Source organism: Trachypithecus francoisi, unplaced genomic scaffold (genome assembly GCF_009764315.1).
Source record: "Trachypithecus francoisi isolate TF-2019V2 unplaced genomic scaffold, Tfra_2.0 Lachesis_group15, whole genome shotgun sequence".
Taxonomy (NCBI): Eukaryota; Metazoa; Chordata; class Mammalia; order Primates; family Cercopithecidae; genus Trachypithecus; species Trachypithecus francoisi.
This window is the reverse complement of record NW_022681460.1, coordinates 104,653,277-104,677,479: the sequence shown is the minus strand read 5'-3', so window position 1 is coordinate 104,677,479 and position 24,203 is coordinate 104,653,277.

Here is a 24,203-nt window from a genome sequence, read left to right as displayed (position 1 = left end):
GTGGATCAGTTGAGACCAGGAGTTCGAGACCAGCCTGGCCTCCATGGTAAAATCCCATCTCTACTAAGAATACAAAACATTAGCCGAGTGTGGCGGCAGATGTCTGTAACCCCAGCTACTGAGGAGTCTGAGGCAGGAGAATCGCCTGAATCCAAGAGGCGAAGGTTGCAGTGAGCCAAGAATGCACCACTGCACTCCAGTCCGGGCAAAGCGAGACTCTGTCTCAAAAAAAAAAAAACAATTTAGGGCTTATAAACCATCTTAATAGGTGAAGTGTTACAGCATTTTAGTAGCCTGAGGCAGGAGGATCACTTGAGCTTAGAGGTTCAAGACCAGCTTGGGCAACAAAGTGAGACCTTGTCTGTACAAAAAAAAAAATTAGTTGGGCATGACGATGCACACCTGTAATGGTGTGCAAAAGGTGCCTGTAATTCCAGCTACTTGGGAGACTGAGGTTGGAGGATTGCTTGAGCCTGGTAGGTCGAAGTTTCAGTGAGTTACGATCGCACCACTGCATTCCAGCCTGGGCAACAGAGGGAGACCGTGTCCAAAAAAAAAAAAAAAAAGAAGGAAAGAAAATGAAAAAGAAAAAACAGATGAAGGAGAAGGGAAGAAAGGGCACTTGTGGAAAAACATATGATGTTTTGGAAAGATAAATGAGCCCTTAGGAGATGAGATGGGGGATAGAGAGATTTTGTGACAGTGTCTGCTTTGATATGTTGCTGACTTCTGTCTCAGAGGAGACTGGAGTTGCTCCCCGGGACGAGATTTATGACCATTGAGTTCTTTTTTATTCTTTTGGGAAGCTCTGCTGTTAGGCAGATAAGAGATTTAAGAAAGTCAGATGCCCTCAGCTCAAAACAATTTTTATGCCACACTGGCTTATTCTGGGACCCTTCTGCATTTCAGAATCCAACTGGGGCTGGGCGCAGTGGCTCACGCCTGTAATCCCAACACTGGGAGGCCGAGGCAGGTGAATCACTTGAGGCTAGGAGTTTGAGACCAGTTTGGTCAACATGGTGAAACCCTGTCTCTGCTAAAACTCCAAAAAAGATGTAGCTGGGCATGGTGGCAGGCACCCGTAATCCCAACTACTCGGGAGGCTGGGGTAGGAGAATCACTTGAAACCCAGGAAGCAGAGGTTGCAGTGAGCCGAGATTGTGCCACTGCACTTCAGCCTGGGCAACAGAGTAAGACCCTTTCCAAAAAAAAAAAAGGAAAAAAAAATCCAATTGACACCCCACCTTGCATTTAGTTATGTCTTCTTGGTCTCCTCCAATGTGTGACGGTTTCTCCGTCTTCCTTTATTCCTTACCACTTTGACACTTTTTTTTTTTTTTTTTTTTTTGAGATGGAGTCTTGCTCTGTCGCCCAGGCTGGAGTGCAGTGGTGCAATCTCGGCTCACTGCAAGCTCCACCTCCCGGGTTCACACCATTCTCCTGCCTCAGCCTCCTGAGTAGCTGGGACTACAGGCGCCCGCCACCGCGTCCGGCTAATTTTTTGTATTTTTAGTAGAGATGGGGTTTCACCATGGTCTCGATCTCCTGACCTTGTGATCCGCCCGCCTCGGCCTCCCAAAGTGCTGGGATTACAGGCGTGAGCCACCATGCCCAGCCACCACTTTGACACTTTTGAGGAATATTGATGTTATTTTGTAGACTGTCCCTTAACTTGATGTTTTCTCATGACTAGACTGAGGTTGTTAAACATTTACTAGCACACCACTGGCCATTGGTTTGCATGAGAATGAAACAACAACTGGGGTTTCTCTTTATATATATTTATATTTGATCCTCCCAAAGTGCTAGGATCAGCCAGGCATGATGGCTCATCCCTGTAATCCCAGTGCTTTGGGAGGCCAAGGTGGAAAGATCACGCAAGCCCAGAAGTTGAAGACCAGCCTGGGCAACATAGCGAGATTCCATCTCTTCAAAAAATTTAAATATTAGCCTGCAGGGTGTGCACTTGTAGTCCCAGCTACTCAGAAGGCTGAGGAAAGAAGATCCCTTGAGGCCAGGAGGCCAAGGCTGCAGTGAGCTATGATCACACCACTGCACTCCAGCCTGGGCAATAGAGTGAGACCCTGACTCTAAAAATAAACACAAAAAGGGAGGTGGAGCATCACTCCCCCTGCCTTAAGTGTGGACTGCATAGAGTGACTTCCTTACAAAGAGCACAAAGGGAGGGAAAGAGCAGCTCTACACTGAGAAACTTGATAAACACGACCTCAACCAGGTGATCAAGGTCGACATCAACCATGGTACGTCATGTCAACAGTATGCGCTGGTATCACGTGATAAAAATGGCATTTTACTGCTATCATCTTTCTTCCAAAAATCCATAACCTCAGCTAATCATGAGAAAAACATCAGACAAATCTCAGTAGAGGGCCGTGCTGCAAATTGCCTGACCAGTACTTCTCAGAACTGTCATCAAAAACAAAGAAATTCTGAGAAACTGTCACAGCGAAGAGGACCCTCAGGAGACATGACAACTAAATGTAATTGGTATCCTGGATGGGATCCTGGAACAGAAAACTTTTACAAGGTAAAAACTAAGGAAATCTGAATGAAGTATGTGCTTTAGTTAATGCATCAATATTAGATCATTGATTGTAGCAAATGCACCACAGTAATGTAAGCTAACAGGGGAAACTGAGTCAGGATGTATGAGGACGCTGTAATACCTTCACAATTTTTTTAAAGTATAAAACTATTCTTTTTTTTTTACTCTTGTTGCCCAAGCTGGAGTGCAGTGGCATTATCTCGGCTCATTGCAACCTCCACCTCCTGGGTTCAAATGATTCTCCTGCCTCAGCCTCCCTAGTAGCTGGGATTACAGGCACCTACCACCACGCCCGGTTAATTTTTGTATTTTTAATAGAGACAAGGTTTTACCATGTTGGCCGGGCTGGTCTTGAACTCCTGCCCTCAGATAATCCATCTGCCTTGGCCTCCCAAAGTGCTGGGATTACAGGCATGAGCCACTGTGCCTGGCTAAAATTATTCTTAAAAAATTTAGTTTATTTAAAAAAAAAACAAAAAAACAAAAAAGTGACCATTTTTAAATCTCTCAAAAATATACCATTAGCCTAAACCCTTAAAATATTTGCATTCAGGCCGGATGCAGTGCCTCACACTTGTAATCTCAGCACTTTGGGAGGCTGAGGAGGGAGGATCACTTGAGCCGAGGAGCCTAGGCAACATGACGAAACCCCACCTCTACAAAAAATACGAAAATGAGCCAGGCGTAATGGCATGTCTGTACTCCTCAGTTAGTTACTCAGGAGGCTGAGATGGGAGGATCGCTTGAGCCCAGGAGGTTGAGACTGCAGTGAGCTGATTGTGTCACTGCACTGCAGCCTGGGCAACAGAGCAAGATCCTGTCTCAAAATAAAATAAAGTATTTGCATTCAAAAGGAGATTCAGAATAGACCACATGAATAAAATATAGCAAGAGCTGCAGATAAATAGATTTCTATAGAGAATATGAAAATAATACCCAGTGCCAATTCAATGATACAAGGAGCATGCAGAGGGGAGGGAAATTACTCCAATCAGTCTCATGGTGCAGAAACCATAAACATAAAAATAAAAGTAAGCTATGAATCTCCCCTCAAGAATGGGAAGGTGATCAATAGCTTCCATTTAGCATCCATGTCCCGCTAAGATGACATTCTTTCCAGAGGGCGAAAAATGAGCTGCCAATGAGAAATTGTTCAGATGACTAAGAAAGACACCATCTCAGGAACTTCCAAATTGAGTTTGACTGTTAGTCAATGTGTTGAATAGTTGTCATATGTCATTCCTTCTCCAGAAGATGGAGCTTTAGTCTAAAATAACGATGTAAGACAAGCCAGCAAGCTGGGCCCAGAATTATAGAATTCAAAGAAAATGCATAAAACGTGGTAAATATCAAGAGAGTTTCAAAAGCATTTTAAATCTCCTTGGAGACGGGTTCATTTGACCCGATTCTCCTACTTATTATAATTATCCATTGCTTCAACTGTTTTCATCCAGGCAAAAAAGAAAATTTCAGTAGGAGTCATAAAAATGATTGTGCATCATCTTATTTTTATTTGGTATTTCTCTTCCCAAAAATCTAAAGGTTCACTGTTATCTTGTAGTGAAATTCATATGTTGATGGCGGTGACTTTCTTTCTTTCTTTCTTTCTTTCTTTCTTTCTTTCTTTCTTTCTTTCTTTCTTTCTTTCTTTCTTTCTTTCTTTTTTCTTTCTTTCTTTCTCTCTCTCTCTCTCTCTCTCTCTCTCCTCTCTCTTCTTTCTTTCCTCAATTTCTTTATTTTGAGATGGAGTTTCACTCTTGTTGCCCAGTCTGGAGTACAATGGCATGATCTCAGCTCATCGCAACCTCCACCTCTCAGGTTCAAGCAATTCTCCTGCCTCAGCCTCCTGAGTAGCTGGGATTACAGGCATGTGCCACCACACCTGGCTAATTTTGTGTTTTTAGTTGAGACGGGATTTCTCCATGTTGGTCAGGCTGGTCTCGAACTCCTGACCTCAGATGACCCACCCACCTCGGCCTCCCAAAGTGCAGGGATTACAGGCGTAAGCCACCGCACACAGCCAAGGTGACATTTAAGTTCACTGTTGCAGTGAATTTATTATGCAGATAGGAGTTTCATGAATTTTCTCCAAAATATTCAGATATAAAATTCATTTCTTTTTTTCTAAAACAAATGAATCTGACTTAGCCCCCATGTCAGCCATAATTTTTCTCACGTCTCACCTTCATATATAAAATTCTAGAGTGGAACTGATTTGTGTGAAAGGAAAATAAATCTGGGGACCCCAAAATCACTAAGCCAAAGGGAAAAGTCAAGCTGAGAACTGCATAGGGCAAACCTGCCTCCCACTCCATTTCTCAAAAAGATAAAAGCTACATACCAGCCAGGCGTGGTGGCTCACGCCTGTAATCCCAGCACTTTGTGAGGCCTAGCACTTTGGGAGGCTGAGGCGGGTGGATCACGAGGTCAGGAGATCAACACCATCCTGGCTAACATGGTGAAACCACGTCTCTACTAAAAATACAAAAAATTAGCTGTGCATAGTGGCACGAGTCTGTAGTCCCAGCTACTCGGGAGGCTGACGCAGGAGAATCACTTGAGCCTGAGAGGCAGAGGTTGCAGTGAGCTGAAATCTCACCACTGCATTCCAGCCTGGGTGACAGAGCGAGACTCCATCTCAAAAAAAAAAAAAAGCTACATACCTCCCTCAAAAGGAGTTTCCTTGTGGAAAAAAGACAGAACTCAAAGTCACCCCCCTGCTCACTGAGATAAATGTATGTCCGATTGCCACCTTTGGAGAGGCTAACCAGAAACTCAAAAGAATGCAACCGTTTGTCTCTTATCTACCTGTGCCTTGGAAGCCCCCTCCCCGCGTTGAGTTGTTCCACCTTTCTGGATGGAACCAATGTGTATCTTACATTCATTGATTGGTGTCTCACGTCTCCCTAAAATTTATTAAACCAAGCTGTGCCCTGACCACCTTGGCACTTGTCATCAGGACTTCCTGAGGCTGTGTCACAGGCGCACGTCCTTAACTTTGGCAAAATAAACTTTCTAAGTTGACTGAGACCTGCCTCAGATATTTGGGGTTCACACTGGCATACCTCAATTCACATGCTCATCTTTGATCTTATCATAGTCACCTTAATGATGGTCCCATGAGAAGCCATGTTGGACCATGTGTAGCCAGCAACATGGGGCAATATAATTAGCCACTACCTACCTGCCCTAAGGACAAATACTCTCAACAGAATTGAATTCTGCTGAGCATGGTGGCTCACACCTGTAATCCCAGCACTTTTTGAAGCCAAGGCAGGAGGATCACTTGAGGCCAGGAGTTCAAGACCAGCCTGGCCAACACAGGGAGACCCCCATCTCTACAAAAATTTTTTAAGCCAGGCGTGGTGCCGCACACCTGTAATCCCAGCACTTCGGGAGGCTGAGGTGGGTGGATCTCAAGGTCAGGAGTTCGAGACCAGCCTGGCCAACATAGTGAAACCCCATCTGTACTAAAAATACAAAAAAAATAGCCGGGCTTGGTAGCGGGTGCCTGTAGTCTCAGCTACTTGGGAGGCTGAGGCAGGAGAATTGCTTGAACCTGGGAGGTGGAGGTTGCAGTGAGCCAAGATCGCACCACTGCACTCCAGCCTAGGTGACAAGGTGAGAGTCCATCTCAAAAAATAAATAAATAAATAAACAAAATCTTTAAAAACTAGCTAGGCATGGTGGCACACGCTTGTAGTCCCAGCTACTTGGGAGGCTGAGGTGGGAGGATCCGTTGAGCCTTGGAGGTCAAGGCTGTGGTAAGGTGTGATCACATCACTGCACTCCAGCCTTGGCAATGGAGGAGGACCCTATCTTAAAAAAAAAAAAAAAATTGAATTCTGTTAGCTGAGAAGAAGAGAGGGAAAAGGATGTTTTTAGATAATAAACAGTATCCGCTGTATGTATCAGTTAGCTATTACTGCATAACCAACGACTCCAAAACTTGACCATAGTGAGCTATGATTGGGCCAAAGCGATCCTCCTGCCTCAACTTCCCAAGTAGCTGGGATGACAGGTGGGTGCTACCACACCCCGCTAATTTTTTAATTTTTTAGAGCTTTGTTGCGCAAGCTGGTGTTGAACTGCTGGCCTCAAGTGGTCCTTCTGCCTTGGCCTCCCAAAGTGTCAGATTACAGATATGAGCCACCACACTTAGCCTTGAAGCAAATCTTGATGAGCAACCTATTTTAGCTGTTCCACAGTCTCACCTGCTAAGGCAAGGATTTCCTGGAAGGAGCAGCTAAATGTGTTTATGCTTGGCCACTACATTATTTAATATAAGGATATGGAAAAGTATTCCTGATCTCAGTATGGTTTAGTTCAAGAACACAAAAATTATGTCTGTTGGGCCAGGCGTAGTGGCTCACACCTGTAATCCCAGCGCTTTGGGAAGCCAAGGTGGGCAGATTGCTGGAGCTCACGAGTTTGAGTCCAGCCTGAGCAACACGGTGAAACCCCGTGTCTACAAAAAATACAAAAATTAGCCAGGCATTGTGGTGCATGCCTATAGTCCCAGCTACTCAGGAGGCTGAGGTGGGAGGATTGCTTGAGCCTGGGAGGCAGAGGTTACAGTGAGCTGAGATTGTGCCACTGCACTCCAGTCTGGACGATAAAGCAAGGCTTTGTCTCAACAACAACAACAAAAAAAATTACATCTGTTTCTGTTCTCATATATATTCAATGTGTTTTATTTAGTCACTACTTTTCTCTAACTCTGGCTATCTCTGGGTGAGATACTCCATGACCTTACTTATAAGCACGAGGTGATTTTAAACCACAAACAAATGGATTTAAATCGAGGCAAAACAGTTAACACTGAAAAAGCTAGCTAAATTCTAAGTCAAGAATTAGTTGAAAGGCCTGATTTCACTACTTCTGCAACCAGGACACAGACTCCCACACAACCTCTTTTTTAAAAATTGCTTTATCTTCAGAAAAGCCAGTTTGCTCAACCAAAGTTCAGTACATTTTTACAGTAACACTGTAAAAAGCTCTGACACTGACAGATTCCAAAGAAAATGAAGCAAGATATAAAACTTAGATTACTACTCATTGAACATATGGCTAGACACTTTATTTAAAGGAAAGGACAAGGAATTCAGAAGGGCTATGATTAGAAAGAGGCTTCACGCACTGCTCACAAGAACAAGAAGCTTTCCCAGGGCTTTGCACAGCTAAGACAATGTCCCCTGACATTTTGGAAAATAGCCACATTGTACCAGGTCAATCAGTGTGAAAAGATACGCTCCAGAAAATCGTGTAATGTGACGTTTCTTTGTTGTCTATTGACACAGGTAAGACCATGGGCTGCATTTTCCTTGTTGCTATGACGATCATTTCCCTCTGTAGGACAGATTACCGGGCAGTGATCTGCTGGGTTCAGCCAATGTGAGGAGCGGAGGCGGGAAGAAATCAGTCTCCTGTGCAGATAGAATCAGGAAACCCGTCCAGTCCCACTCTGCTCCATTCCATTCTTCATGCCGAGACCAGTGTCATCTTCAATGAGATAAAGCATATCTGTATCACACCCCTGTCTACAAAAGCCATCACTGTCTGTCTCTGCTGCAATTGCTTAATCGCATAAACCGGCTCATAGTTCTTGGACCAGTTTTACCATGTGCCAGTCCCCCCAAACCAGTTTCTCCCAGTGGAACGCTTTGTCTCTCTACACAGCTGTGACCTCTGCCTGTGATGCCCTTTCCCCAGAGCCTTGCATGGCTGACTTCTACTCCTCCTTCATGTGGCAGGAAATCTCACCTTTGCAGAAAGAACTTCCATGCCAACCTGCATAGCAAAGGTCTTCTCTCAGCCCATGCCCTATTCAACTCTCAGCTCCTCAGTTGTTTTCATCATAACACCCCAAAAATAATGATTTTTTTTTTTGAAACAGTCTTGTTTCGTTGCCCAGGCTGGAGTGCAGTGGCATTATCTTGGCTCCCTGCAACCTCCCACTTCCTGGGTTCAAGGGATTCTCATGACTCAGCGACATGAGTAGCTGGGATTACAAGTGTGTGCCACCACGCTCAGATAATTTTTGTATTTTTAGTAGAGTTGGGGTTTCATCATGTTGGCCAGGCTGGTCTCAAACTCCTGGCCTCGAATGATCTGCCTGCCTCCGCCTCCCAAAGTGCTGCAATTACAGACGTGAGTCACTGCGCCCAGTTACAATGGATCTTATGTATCTGACCACTCATCCGTTTTTGTCCTTCCTTCCTGGTAGAACTGGACTCCCATGCAAGTGGAGACCCAGTCAGTCTTGTTCACTGCCATCTCCACAGGGCCTGCCACAGCTAAAATAATGTATTTTCTGATACATGAATGATAAAAGTCAAGTTAGGCTCCTAATTCACGGCTTGTCTGAATTATCCAGATATATCCAGTCTTACTTTCTACTTTATTTTACCTGTGGGGGGGAAAAAAATCATCGTTAAATAATATCTAGCTAGGCTGAGTGCGGTGGCTCATGCCTGTAATCCCAGCACTTTGGGAGGCCAAGGCGGATGGATCACGAAGTCAGGAGACCAAGACCATCCTGGCTAACACAGTGAAACCCCGTCTCTACTAAAAATACAAAAAAAAAATAGCTGGGCATGGTGGTGGGCACCTGTAGTCCCAGCTACTCAGGAGGCTGAGGCAGGAGAATGGCATGAACCAGGGAGGCAGAGCTGGCAGTGAGCCGAGATTGCGCCACTGCACTCTATCCTGGGCGACAGAGCGAGACTCCATCTCAAAAAATAAAGAAAAATAATAAAATAAAATCTAGCTGACTACAGGATTCCCTAAATGTGGAAGATTTCTTCCTTGTCACCCCAGTGAAAAGTTACCACACCCTTCTCAGATGTCCTAGATCTATAACTTCCCTTTCTTGTGGCACAGAGTGCTTTCTAGTTTGTAATTGTATTTTTACATGAACATGCCGTAGGTCCCCCGCTAAACTGGAAGTTTCTCAAGGTAATGAACCGTGTCCTACAGAGCTTTGCTTTCTGGTCTTAGTTGGCAGTAGGGTGCGGACTATGAAGCCACATCCATGGCCTGGGTTTAAATTTTAGCCAATTTTTAATCCCTGTGAGCATCAGTTTTCCCACCTGTACATTGGGATGACGACAATAAAACTGGCAAACCATGCTTGGCACCGTCTCAAGCAGCCATGATTGGTTGGTTTGCCAAAAGCACTGGGTAAGCATGTGCTGGACCAGTCGTTGCTAAGGAGCCCTACAGACTGACCACATACCCTCTAGGGAAAGCAGCCCAGCTTGGGAAACTCCAGGACAGGAAAGAGGTCACTAGGTGAAGACTGGGAGGAGAGACTTGGATAATGTTATGAAAGATGTGGATTTATTTTGCAGGCAACAGGGAGCCATGAAAATGCTATTTCTCCCAGTATTTTCTTTCTTTATTTTTTAATGTTTTAAACTTTTTTTTTTTCTTTTAAGAGATGCGTTACCAGGCTGGTCTCAAACTCCTGGGCTCAAGAGATCTTCCCATCTTGGCCTCCCAAAGTGCACCCCAGCATTTTATTATGAAAAATTGTAAAGATGAAGAAAAGCTGTAAAAAAGTTTCCAGTGAATACCCACATACCTACCACCTATATTCTACAACTAACATTTGCTTCCTCTTGCCTCTATTCATTTCTCTATCCATCCATTGGCCCTTTTTTTATTTTTTATTTTTTTGAGGTAGAGTCTCACTCTGTTGCCAAGGCTGATGTGCAGTGGTGTGATCTCTGCTCACTGCAACCTCTGCCTCCAGGATTCAAGCGATTCTTGTGCCTCAGCCTCCCGAGTAGCTGAGATTACAGGTGTGTGCCACCGCCTCCAGCTAAGTTTGTTGTATTTTTAGTAGAGATGGAGTTCCACCATCTTGGCCAAGCTGGTCTCAAACTCCTGACCTCAAGTGATCTGCCCACCTTGGCCTCCCAAAGTGCTGGGATGGCAGACATGAGCCACCATGTCACCATGCCCAGCCAAGCATAGCTCAGTGTAACCTCAAACCCCTGGGCTCAAGCAATCCTCCCACCTCAGCCTCCCAAGTAGCTGGGACTACAGGCATGCAGTGCCACGACTGGCTGCCTTTCACAGTCTTGATTCCAAATTATTCACTCCAGCCTCTCTCATCCTATAGTTTGTTTTGCAAACTTGAAATAGATGACCCAGAAAACCACAACTTGTCTGCATGAACAGTGTCCATTACCTGCATACTGGGTTATTTGTTTTACAATATCCCCTCCTTATCTGTCGGGATATGTTTTCAGACCAGTGGATACCTGAAACTGAGGAGATGAATGAACCCAAATATAGACTGTTTTTCCTTTTCATACATACAAATGACAAAGTTTAGTTTATAAATTAGGCACAGTGGCTGGGTGCGGTGGCTTGCGCCTGTAATCCCAGCACTTTGGGAGGGTGAGGCGGGTGGACCACTTGAGGTCCGGAGTTTTTTGTTTGTTTGTTTGTTTTTGAGATGGCTCGCTCTGTCACCCAGGCTGGAGTGCGGTGGCGCAATCTTAGCTCACTGCAACCTCTGCCTCCCGGGTTCAAGCGATTCTCCTGCCTCAGCCTCCCAAGTAGCTGGGACTACAGGCATGTGCCACCACTCCCTGCTAATTTTTTGTATTTTTAGTAGAGATGGGATTTCACTGTGTTAGCCAAGATGGTCTCAATCTCCTGATCTACCCTCCTCGGCCTCCCAAAGTTCTGGGATTACAGGCGTGAGCCACCACACCTGGCCAAGGTCAGGAGGTCTAAACCAGCCTGGCAAACATGTGAAACTCCCTCTCTACTTAAAAAAAAAAAAAATAGCCAGGCGTGGTGGCATATGCCTGTAATTCCAGCTACTCAGGAGGCTGTGGCAGGAGAATAGCTTCAACCTGGGAGGCTGAGGTTGCAGTAAGCCAAGATCACGCCACTATACTCCAGACTGGGCAACAAAGCAAGACTCCATCTCAAAAAAAAAAAAAAGAAAAATCACTATATATATTTTTTCTTTTTTCTTTTTTTCTTTTCTTTTTTTTTTTTGAGACAGGGTCTTGCTCTATTGCCCAGGCTGGAATACAGAGTGGCATGAGTTTGACTAAGTGCAGCCTCAACTTTCTGAGCTCAAGTGATCCTCTTACCTTAGCCTCCTGAGTAGCTGGGACTATAGGCAATGCACCATCATACCTGGCTAATTTTGTTCATTTTTTTGTAGAGACGGGGTCTCACTATGTTTCCCAGCCTGGTCTCAAATTCCTGGCCCCAAGTGATCCTCCCACCTTCGCCTCCCAAAGTTCTGGGATTACAAGAGTGAGTCACTATGCTCCGCCTTAGCTTCGTTATAAATTTGGAAGGCTTTTACATCTGTTTCCCAACTGATGGGAGTAAAGACATGCCCTTGCTATGCAGGTCTGAGAAGCAGCCGCAGAAGCCCCCCTTCCTTCCTCTCTCAGTTGCTGTTCCTTGGACCATGGTGCCCCCTACCCCCACGTCCTCTTCTCTCTGCCCAAGGGCTGGGGTCTTGGCTGTTTTCTATTTTAAGCCAGGCTCCAAGTGTTTACTTCTCTTGTTCTATAATGATTTCTCTCTTTCCCAGAGACATGTGACATTTTTCAGCTCCTTATTCTTCTTTCAAGGGCCTTTATCTGCTCCACTCCCTTCTCACCAAGGCCAACCACATTTGTTATCCTCAGAGACATGCTTGCTATCCATTTTACCCTGTGCAGAGCAGCTGACCCCTACATAAATGAGCTACATTCTCAGCAGCTTTAAGGAAAGAGACTTGAGACAAGGGGAAACAAAGAAGGTATAAAAGTTGGGCACCCCTTCTAATAAGGCTTCAAAAGCAGGGGTCACATGGAAAGCCAAGGTGTGTCTTTCTTTCTTTTTTTTTTTTTTCTGAGATGGAGTCCCACTCTGTTGCCCAGGCTGGAACGTAATGACCTGATCTCAGCTCACTGCAATCTCCACCTCCCGGGTTCAAGCAATTCTCCTGCCTCAGCCTCCCGAGTAGCTGGGACTATAGGCATGCACCACCACGCCCAGCTAATTTTTGTATTTTTAGTAGACATGGGTTTTCGCCATGTTCACCAAGCTGGTCTCAAACTCCTGACCTCAGGTGGTCCACCCACCTTGGCCTCCCAAAATGCTGAGATTACAGGCATAAGCCACCACTCCCAGCCAACTCTGTCTTAAAAAAAAAAAAAAAGTCCGTATTGCTTTTCATGTTTTTATGGCTCGTGGGGTTGTCAGAAAAAGGAAACTTCAAAAGAAACTGTTAACAGTGACCCACAATAGCTATAGTTAGACACATGGTTTATAAACCTATGACTATATGGCCAGGTGCAGTGGCTCATGCCTGTCATACTGGCACTTTGGGAGGCCAAGATGGGTGCATCACTTGAGTCAGGAATTCGAGACCAACCTGCCCAACATGGTGAAACCCCATCTCTACTAAAAAATAGAAAAATTAGCTGGGCAAGGTGGTGGGTGCCTGTAATCCTAGCTACTGGAGCAGCTGAAGCAGAATCACCTGAACCTGGGAGCGGGAGGTTGCGGTGAGCCGAGATCATGTCACTGCATTGCAGCCTGGGCAACCAAGTGAGACTCCATCTCACACACACACACACACACATACAACTCTATGCCTATAAACTAAAGCTGACCTCTTGCCTGTGTGCCTGTGTAATTGGAGCTTGTTAAACATTTCACTGACAGGTACTGGGTATAAACTTGTTTATCTGAGGTAGAACAAAGACAGGTGGGAATCTGCCACCCTCCACCAGGCCCTAAGATGCCTAACGTTTCTCCTGACCCACTCAACGGCTCCTTTACCTTATCTTATATATACAGTCCTGAGCACCAATTAGAATCACAAAAATGTAACCCTTGCTTCTCTCCCCTCTTCTCCTACCTTCTGTGCCACACACATCCTCCTGTTTGAAAACGTCTATATACTGTGCCTTGTGCAACCTACTTTGGGACACATTCTTGGTCTATATTGAGTATGTGTTCCCAGGCTTCAGTCCTCCAGCTTGGCTCAGAGTAAATCTAACCATGATTCCTCTAAATGCTAGCGCTTGTAATTTCCCTTTTTGGTTGGCAGGGTCACAGATTTTTTTCTCTCCTCTCCAAAGCTCTTCCCCCAGCGCCCCCCATCTTTTTTTACCTGCAGGTGTATTTGCACAGAGAAACCAGAATTAACAAAAATCTACAGTTATCAATACTATCTACCATTATCAATACCCAGTTTCAGAAAGTTGCCGTGGAAACTCCCTATGATCAAACAAAAATATTGGCCTGTGCATAGGAATTCAGTAGTGGCCATTTCAGAAGCAAAGTCTATAGAAAGATATTAAAATGAAAATAAATACACTAGCAAAAAAAAAAAAAAATACCAGCTCAGCCAGGTGAGGTGACTCATGCCTGTAATCCCAGCACTTTGGGAGGCTGAGGCAGGAGGATCACCTGAGGTCAGGAGTTCAAGACCTGCCTAGCCAACATGGTAAAATCCTCTCTCTACTAAAAATACAAATATTAGCCAGGCATGGTGGTTGGTGCCCGTAATCCCAGCTACTTGGGAGGCTGAGGCAGAACAATTGCTTGAACTGGGGAGGCGGAGTTTGCAGTGAGCCAAGATCGTGCCATTTGTACTCTAGCCTGGGCAACAAGAATGAAACTCCATCTCAAAAAAAAAGAAAGAAAAGAAAAAAAAGAAAAGAAAAGAAAGAAATAGGCTTTCTTAGGATCCCGGTAGGGATCCGTGAGTGGAAAATTACGGAAAGGAAACATCAGTGGTAAGAGAAGAGAATTCTGGCTAAATGGACCTAATAGGATTCGTGCGGCATGTAAGCCAGGGTGATCTGGAATGTGATCAGATATCCAGGGTTGAGGATTCTGGCTAAACTGACTTAGCAGGATTCTTGCTAAAATTGGGTGATACAAAAAAAAAAAAAAAAAAAAGCCATGGAAGTCCAAGAGTTGAGACCTAATTGGGAAGAGGATTTCGATGAATCCGCCTAAAACTTGGTCAAGGAGAGAATCTTTGTCAATCCTTAAAACAACTACTCTAGTCAACCGCAGTGGATCATGACTGTAATCCCAGCACTTTGGGAGGTCGAGGCGGGTGGATCATTTGAGGTCAGCGGTTTGAGACCAGCCTGGCCAACATGGTGAAACCCCATCTCTACTAAAAATACAAAAGTTAGCCGGATATAAAAGTGTTTTTCTCGTTTATAAATGAGAATATTGAGGTGTACAGAGGACTATTAGCTGTGGCATTCGGTATGCCATGCTTAGCCAGGAAATTTTATGGAGGGAATGGTGGGTGTAGGTCAATCTGCCATACATGCAGCCACTTCCTCCCAATCAGTGGTCACTTAATCCTCTCCTTGTACCTCAACTTCAGTTAGGGGATAATTAACTGCTGTAGGAGTGAAAAGGTAATAATTTATCCTCACCCATCACAAGGGTCATTGCCAACACTCCTACAACAGAAAACAGATTAATAAGAGAAAAACATAACATATGAATTTAACAAAATTTTGCATGACACAAGAGCCTTCAGAAATATAGACCCAGAGGAAACTGTATCTTTATGCTGAGATTCACTGGAAAATGAAGAGTTGTGTACAAAGATGACTGGACAAAAAGAGTATGATCTACTGTTAATAAACTGGGGGTGGGGGGGCGGTGCAGGGCCTCTGGGCATGGAGCAGGATCTCTCTGGAATTGTCACCAGAAAGGGGTCCCTATCCAGACCCCAAGAGAGGGTTCTTGGAATTCACACAAGAAAGAATTTAGGGCAAGTCCATAGAGTAAAGTGAAAGCAAGTGTACTGGAAAAGTAAAAAAAATAAACGAATGGTCCAGGCACGGTTGCTCATGCCTGTAATCCCAGTACTTTGGGAGGCCAAGGCAGGTGGGTCACCTGAGATCGGGAGTTCGAGACCAGCCTGACCAACATGGAGAAACCCTGTCTCCACTAAAAATACAAAAATTAGCCGGGCGTGGCGATGGGTGCCTGTAATCCCAGCTACTCAGGCTCAGGAGGCTAAGGCAGGAGACTCAGTTGAACCCAGGAGGCGGAGGTTGTGGTGAGCTGAGATCATGCCATTGCATTCTAGCCTGGGTGACAGAGTGAGACTGCATCTCAAAAAATAAAACAATATAATAAAAGAATGGCTATTCCATAAACAGAGCAACCCCAAGCGCTGCTGGTTGCCCATTTTTATGGTTATTTCTTGATGATATGCTAAACAAGGGGTGGATTATTCATGCCTCCCCTTTTTAGACCATACAGGGTAACTTCCTGACATTGCCGTGGCATTTGTAAACTGTCATGGTGCTGGTGGGAGGGTAGCAGTGAGGACACCTGGAGGTCCCTCTGATCACCATCTTGGTTTTGGATTTTAGCCAGCTTCTTTACTGGAAGCTATTTTATCAGCAAGGTCTTTATGACCTGTATCTTGTGCCAACCTCCTATCTCATCCTGTGACTAAGAATGCCTTACCCTCCTGCGAATGCTGCCCAGTAAGTCTCAGCCTCATGTTACTCAGTTCCTATTTAAGATGGAGTTGCTCTGGTTCAAGTGCCTCTGACAGAATGAGGGTCTTAGGATCTACTTTCAGGCAAGGTAATGTAACTGTGTAACAGATTCTCCTTGCCCACTGCCTAGACAGAGCCGATTTAAACTGATGCATTAAGACAGGGGAATTGCAATAGAGAAAGGGTTTAATTCACAGAGAGGCGGCTGTACAAGAGACCAGAGTTTTATTATTACTCAAATCAGTCTCCCCAGAAACTCAGGGATTGGGGTTTTTAAGGATAATTGGATGGGTGGACACTTGGCAATTGGAGAGTGCTGATTGGTGTTGTCAGAGATGAAGTCATAGGGAGCGGAAGCTGTCCTTTTGCTCTGAGTCGATTCCTGGGTGGGGGCCACTAGACCAGATGACCGGTCTATCAATCTGGGCAGTGCCAGTTGATCCGTCAAGTACAGCGTCTGCAAAATATCTCAAACACTGATCTTACGTTTTATGATAGTGATGTTACCCCCAGGAGCAATTTGGGAGGTTCAGAATCTTGCAGCCTCTAGCTACATGACCCCTAAACCATAATTTCTAATCTTGTGGCTAGTGTGTTGGTCCTGCAAAGGCGGTCTTGTCCCCTGGCAGGAAGGGGGTTTGTTTTGGGAAAAGGCTGTTATCATCTTTGTTTCTAAGTTAAACTATAAATTAAGTTTCTCCCATAGTTTAGCTTATGCCCAGGAATGAACAAGGACAGCTGGGAGGTTAGAAGCAAGATGGAGTCTGTTGGGTCAGATCCCTTTCACTGTTATAATTTTCTCACTTATAATTTTTGCAAAGGCAGTTGCAATCAGCCAGAGAATTCCTTTCAAGTGATCTGCCCGTCTCAGCCTCCCAAAGTACTAGGATTTTAGGTGTGAGCCACTGTGCCTAGATCGGGTGGTGAACTTTGAAACCCACAAAGAACTGTGAAAAACAGTTCTCTCACAAACAACCATGCTCTTGACAATATACAGTACAAGGAAACTGGTCCTCATCTTTAGGAACACTCTGTATAGTTTTTTCCTAACTGACCCAAATGTACCCTTCCACTAATGACTAACGACTTCTTTGTTTAATCCATCGTTAAAATAATCTGGCAATTTATGTCATCTAAAAAATTTCCTATAAGCCTTTCTTGCCCCTCTTGGGTGGTGGTCTCTGGGGTCTGGTTGCAACCCCCATTCCTGAGTAAATGCTTATTTTCCTCTGACCTGTTGATTCCTTTTAATTTTTTTTCTTTCTTTCTTTTCTTTTTCTTTCTTTCTTTCTCTCTCTCTCGTTCTTTCTCTTTCTTTCTTTCTTTCTTTCGTTCGTTCTTTCCTTCTTTCTTTCTGTCTGTCTTTCTTTTCTTTCTCTCTTTCTTTCTTTTTTTGTAACAGTCCAGACAAAATCTGTACAGAATTTACAGAAAAGTAGAAGAGAGAATAATTGAAGCATCTCTTATTGGGTCAGATGCAGTGGCTCACTTCTGTATTCCCAGAACCTTAGGAAACTGAGGCGAGAGTATCACTTGAACCCAGGAGTTCAAGACCAGCCTGGACAACAGAGCAAGACCCCATCTCTACAAAAAGTAAACAATAAATTAGCCAGGCTTGTTGTGCGCATCTGTAACCCAGCTACTCAGGAAGCTGAGGCAGAAGGAGCACTTGAGCCCAGGAGCCTGAGGCTACAATAAGCTATGATGGAAGCACTGCACTCCAGCCTGGGCAACAGAGTGAGACTTGTCTCCAAAAAAATAAAAATTTAAAAGAAAATTTGATCTCTGGATTGCCTCCTGTACTCCTCCTTCTATGTCAGCCTTGGAGGTGCGTGTTTACAGTTCCAAGGATCAGAAAGCCCAGAATTTTCTTTCTTTCTTTTTTTTTTTTTTTGAGACAGAGTCTCGTTTTGTGTCGCCCAGGCTGGAGGGCAGTGGTGTGATCTCGGTTCACTGCAACCTCCGCCTCCCGGGTTCAAGTAATTCTCCTGCCTCAGCCTCCTGAGTAGCTGGGATTACAGGTGCACATCACCACACCCAGCTAAATTTTGTATTTTTAGTACAGACAGGGTTTCACCATGTTGGTCAGGCTGGTCTCAAACTCCTGACCTTATGATCCACCCGCCTCCTCAGCCTCCCAAAATGCTGGGATTACAGGCATGAGCTACCGTACCTGGCCTCAGAAAGTCCATAATTTTGTGCTATGAAATCAAAAGGCTGGACCTTGTAAAGGAGCCAGTGGTCACCCCAACTCCCCTTTAGCTCCTATGTGGGCTCTTTGGCTGGATCTAGACACCAAATTGACACCATGCAGATTAACAAAAGTATACACATTTTATTAGTTTTACCTGTACATGGGGGTCTTCACAATAGCGTGAAGTTCAAACAAGTGGCTAAAGAAAGATGCCTGTATACTATTTAGATAAAGCATGATACATTTGAGAAGAAATGACAAGAAAAGCTGGCTAGGGCAATAAATTTTCTAGGGGAGTTGCTAGGAGATATATAGGGGTGTCAAACAGTGAAAGATAAAGGTTGTTTCATTAAGTATGTTTATTCAGGTCCGCCACAGTCCCCAATTCCCGGTCTCTGGCGATAAGAGCTATTTTCTCGCCCTGGTATGTGAGGGCCCTCCTCCCAGAGGAATTTTTATGGCCTGCTGCATGCAGACAGAGACAGGTCAGTTAGCCCTGTTCTTTTTTTTTTTTTTTTAGAGACAAGGTCTTGCTCTTGCTTTGTCACCAGGCTGGAGTGCAGTGGCATGATCATAGCACACTGCAGCCTCAAACTCCTGGGCTCAAGCCATCCTCTTGCCTCAGCCTCTCAAGTAGCTGGAATTACAGGCATGCTCCACCAAGCCCAGCTCATTCTTTCATGTTTCTTTTTATAGAGATAGGGTCTTACTATGTTGCCTAGCTGGTCTCAAACTCTTGGGCTCGACCAATCTTCCTGCTAATGAAGAATCACTCTCTTGGGGCAGAGCATGGTGACTCACACCTGTAATCCCAGCACTACGGTGACTCACACCTGTAATCCCAGCACTACGGTGACTCACACCTGTAATCCCAGCACTACGGTGACTCACACCTGTAATCCCAGCACTACGGGAGGCTGAGGCAGGCACATCACTTGGGCTCAGGACTTCAAGACTAGCCTGGCCAACATGATGAAACCCCCTTCTGTACTAAAAATACAAAAATTAGCTGGATGTAGTGGTGTGTGCCTGTAATCCCAGCTACTCAGGAGGCTGAGACAGGATAATTGCTTGAATCTAGGAGGTGGAGGTTTCAGTGAGCTGAGATCCTGCCACTGTACTTCAGCCTGGGAAAGAGAGCAAGACTCCATCTGAAAAAAAAAAAAATCATTTTCTTGTGAAGATGTCCATGTACATGTAAAACTAATAAAATGTGGGCTAGACGGGGTGGCTCACACCTGTAATTCCAGCATTTTGGGGGGCTGAGGTGGGTGGATCACGAGGTCAAGAGATTGAGATCATCCTGGCCAACATGGTGAAACCCCGTCTCTACTAAAACTACAAAAATTAGCTGGGCGTGGTGGCGCACACCTGTAGTCCCAGCTACTCGGGAGACTGAGGAAGGAGAATCACTTGAACCCGGGAGTCAGAGGTTATAGTGAGCCAAGATCACATCACTGCACTCCAGCCTGGCAACAGAGCGAGACCCTGTCTCAAAAAAAAAAAATAAAAGTGTATATGTCTTAATTTAATTTAATGTAACTTAATTTAGGAGAGCTAAGTAATTAAACATGAGGCCAAAGTACATAAGAAAGCAGCAGCCCTTTATTGCAAATATGCACACACTCTTGGGCGAGGTTCTCCGGTCCTCAGGTATGGGGCCAGGGAAGTCGCACCGGCACTCTCGGATGAGGTTCTCTGGTCCACAAATGCGGGGGCCGAAGGAGTCACACCAGCTCCTGCCGGCGGGGGACTTTTATGCATTGGTACTGGAAGGGGGAGGGCAGTGGGTGGGATAAGGGCGTGATAGGGGCACCTCCATAGGCGTGGCCGGGTAAGTTTCGATCTCTTCGGATTGACGTCACCTGGCGCATGCTCGGTTGATCTGCATGTTCCCAGGCGCAGGCTGCATTTTCCCGCGCACGGGAAAGTTGATGAGGAAGAACCCGGAAGCAACATGGATTGTGCCTTCTTGTTCACCTTCCTCCATCTTGTCCTTTCTCCTTCACCCAAACAGTCCAACCTCTTATTGATTATAAGAATTTAGGGCGCTGTTGTCTGTCTGGCTGCTTCCTGCTGTTAAGGGGCGTAGTTAGGGTCTGAGGTTGGCAGTTGGGTATAGGGATGCAGGAGCATTTGATTGAAGGTGACTTCTTGGACCCTGGCTCAGAGAAATTTTATAAAAATGGGAGCAAAACATAAGGCAGAGGATTAGTAAGGGAATTAGGAATGGAAGTAGCTGCTGTACTTCCGGCAGCAGCCATACCGGTGGTCCGGGGGTTAAGGGGGCATTAAGTTGTTGAAGCTCCTTTTTGATTTTGTTTAAAGTTTGGACGTTGGTGTCAACCAGGCCTGACTCGCTTATATAATAGCAACACTCTTCTCCTAGGAAGAGGCATGTTCCTCCTTTTTCAGCAGTAAGAAGATCTAATGCTCGCCTATTTTGTGCTGCTACCTGGGCCACTGAGGTAATCTGACGCTGTAAAGAGGCCAGGCTTTCAGCTGAAGCCTCTATGGCTTCCTGGACCTGAGTGGAGAGAGCCCATGTGGACTGAATTGAGTGGGCGAGTGCCCCTGTCCCAAGTCCTGAGGCTATTAGGGACGATGCTAGGGAAACCCCGATGACTAAGGGAAGAAAAATGGCCCACTTTTGGATTTTATTGCTGGGAGTGGTAAGCTGGGAAGCTAGTTCGGACAATTCCCCTTCACTATATAGGGTTAAGCTAGGCACTAAAGACACTGGGATGCAAGGGGATGGGGTGATGGAGGTGGGAGTTAAGAATTTTAGATAAAGTTTGGTTACACCAGAAGTAGCCGCCAATGGGGGCCATCTGGGTTCCGTTGGGAGCTTGGGTGTGATTACATCATGAAGAGTTGGGAGTAGAGTAGCAACAAGGAAGGATTTGACTCTGTGGATTATGGTATAGTGGGAATTGAGGCAAGGATGTTGCTTGAGAGGAGCTGGTAGGCTGGTAGAGGGACTGCCACTAAGGGAGCTTTTCCGAGTGCAGCGCAAAGGAAGCATTGGGAGAGGTTTCTTACTCCAGCAGCCTGGGTTGAGTCAAGTCTCTGGCGAATAAGTGTTAGCCATGAGAATGGGTCCTCATTGTTAGGGGGTTTGGGGGGCTTAACAGCTTCTGTATTTTTTTGTTCATGAGATTTTACAGCTGAGGTTAAATTTTGTAGGGTCTGTACACCCTTAGGGAGTTGTACTTGCTGAACATATGTTCTCTTTACCTGTATGGTTGCGGTGGGATATGAGGAAGAAGTTGATGCATATAGTTCACCTTTTACTCCCTGGGCCCACCGAGGGTCCCAGGGATCATTAATAATAAGACTATATGTTCCTGGCAAAGGGCTTTGAAACATATTCTCATGTTGGGATTGTGCATTGAAGTCATACAAAGGATGGATTTTGCAGTAATCGTATGGACACCCTAGCTTGGTTTTTGCCAGTAGTTCTTACAATTATATTCTGTTTGGTCATATGAGAAACATATGGCTGGGAGGCCTCCAGTGATGGAACTTAGGGAAAAGTTTAGGGAGAGGGCAGATTGACAGCCCTGGGGGTGACATTCTGCAGTGCCCTGCATAAGTGAGTGTACCTGGTTGTCTGTAGACCAGGTTTCAGTTATAGAAAATTTCGATACAAAGTTAGGATTAGTAGGAGTAACTAGGGGGATTAGAGTGAACCATAATAATGGTGGCAAAAGTGTAGAGAGTAAGTTCAACATTGCTGAAATCACAAAGGGCACCCTGCCAAGCTAGGTCTTCTATGAGAGTAAAAAGTCAGGAGACCCACTGGTTGGAGGATGGGTCGGGGAGGAGGGTGTCTATGGGGTTTGTGAGGGAAAAGTCAGTTAAGATGAAGAATAGTGAGGAAACAGGAAAATTTGAGGAGGGTGTTGATCCTTGAGTAGAACCTGGTCACCTAGAGAAAGGGAAAGGGAACAGATGTTTTGAGTTAGGTTAAGATATCTCGTCCCAAGAGGGGGTGGGACACGAGGGCATGATGAGGAAAGAGTGGGCAAAGCATGCATAGTCCAGGCAGTAATTTAACATTGGGGTCTGGCGAGGGTTAGTTTACCGTCTACCTCAACTACTGAGATAGTGGATGGCTGGCTAGGACCTCCATAGGTTGGCAAAACAGAATAGGTAGCCTCTGTATTGATGAGAAAAGAAATTGGCTTACCTGCTATCTGTAGAGTTACCCTAGGCTCAGCGAGGGTGACTGGGGTCTCCGAGTGTGGGCACTGTCAGTCGTCATCCAGGTGTAGGAGCTGGAAGGAGCCTTCCGACCCTTGAGGAGAGGCACCACGTTGAGGCGCACTGCCTGCCCTGTTGGCCGGGCAATCAGACTTCCAGTGTCCTTCCTGTTGGCAGATTGAGCACGGCGTGGTAGGCAGATGAGGATTTAGACACTGTTTTGCCTAGTGCCCGGTTGTGCCACACTTAAAGCATGGATGAGATGGAGTGGCCGGCTTGGCCTGAGGACACTGGTTTGCCCACTGTCCTGGGTCTCCACATTTATAGCAGGAGCCTTTAGGAGACTTGTCCTTTGTCTTTCCTGCCAGCAGAGTGGGCAACGCTGGTTGGAGGGCAGCCACTAGAGCTTGCACCTGAAGCACAGCCCTTCTTTTCTCCTTGTCTAGCTCTGCGGCCTCAGCTGCTTCTTCTCTGGAGTTAAAACTTTAAAGGCCAATTTTACTAAGTCCTGTATGGGGGTTTGAGGCCCATCTTCAACCTTTTTTAGCTTTTTTCGAATATCTGAGGCTGACTGGGAGATAAAATAGGAGGCTAGGACAGCTGCCCCGGCTGGGGAGGTGGGGTCTAGCTGGGTAAATTGGGCTAGTGCCTCTGTAAGGTGATTTAGGAAGGAAGCCGGGTTCTCATCTGGGTGCTGGATGATTTCCTTTAGTTTATCAAAATTGACCACTTTGTTAGAGACTACCTGCATACCGGCCAAAAGACATTGAACCATAATGTCTCTCCTATGGCGGCTGGGCTGTTGTGGTTGGTAGTCCCAATCTGGTTCTATGGACGGGACAGCCATCTCTCCTAACGGGACAGTGGTGTCAGTTAAATGCCATTGATCTGCATGTTGCCTGGCGGCTGCGAGAATGCACTCTCTTTCCTCTTGGTTAAGGGAGGAGGACAAAATGACCTGTAAGTCATGCCAGGTTAGATCATATGCCTGACAAAGGTACCTAAATTTTTTGGAATATTGTGTGGGGTTGGCTGAGAAATCACCAAGTCGATGTTCAATTTTGGAGAGATCAGCCAAGGAAAAAGGGACATGGACTTTAACTAGCCCTTTGGCTCCGGCGACCTCTCGGAGGGGGGCCAGTAGATTGGTAGGGGAGGCAGGGTTAGGTTGGTTAGTGGAAGGCTGATTTGTAAGGTTTGGTATAGTTGTCTTTCAACGGGTATGGGCTGCAATGGGAGAGGTGAGAGGAGTGGCTGCTGAGGGAGGAGTGTCGAGAGGGGTGGTGGGAAGTGCATAGGGAGGGGTAAGGGGAGTGGCTGAGGGAGGGGCGTCGGGAGGTCCACAGTCGGGAGGGTTGGAAGGTCGGGAGGAAGGTTGCCCGTCGTTGGCCCCTTCTGAAATGGAGGTGGAGTCCTCCTCAGTTGCTGAGGTGGGGGCCGAGGGCCAGGTTTTTGCTAACAAGATCTGGGCCATTGAACATTGGGTGCACAGGTCTGGGTGAGAGTGTAAGTCCTAAAAGCCTTGGGCATAATTGATTTCTGATCACTTTCCTAGCCTTTGGCAGAAATTAGACAAATCAAGTAAAATATTACAGTCAAGGGTTCCTTCTGGTGGCCATTGAGACTGATTATCTAACTTGTATTGCGGCCATGCCACTGTGGAGAGGAAAATTAGTCGCTTTCGTTTAAGATCTTGTTCTAATTGTAAAGTTTT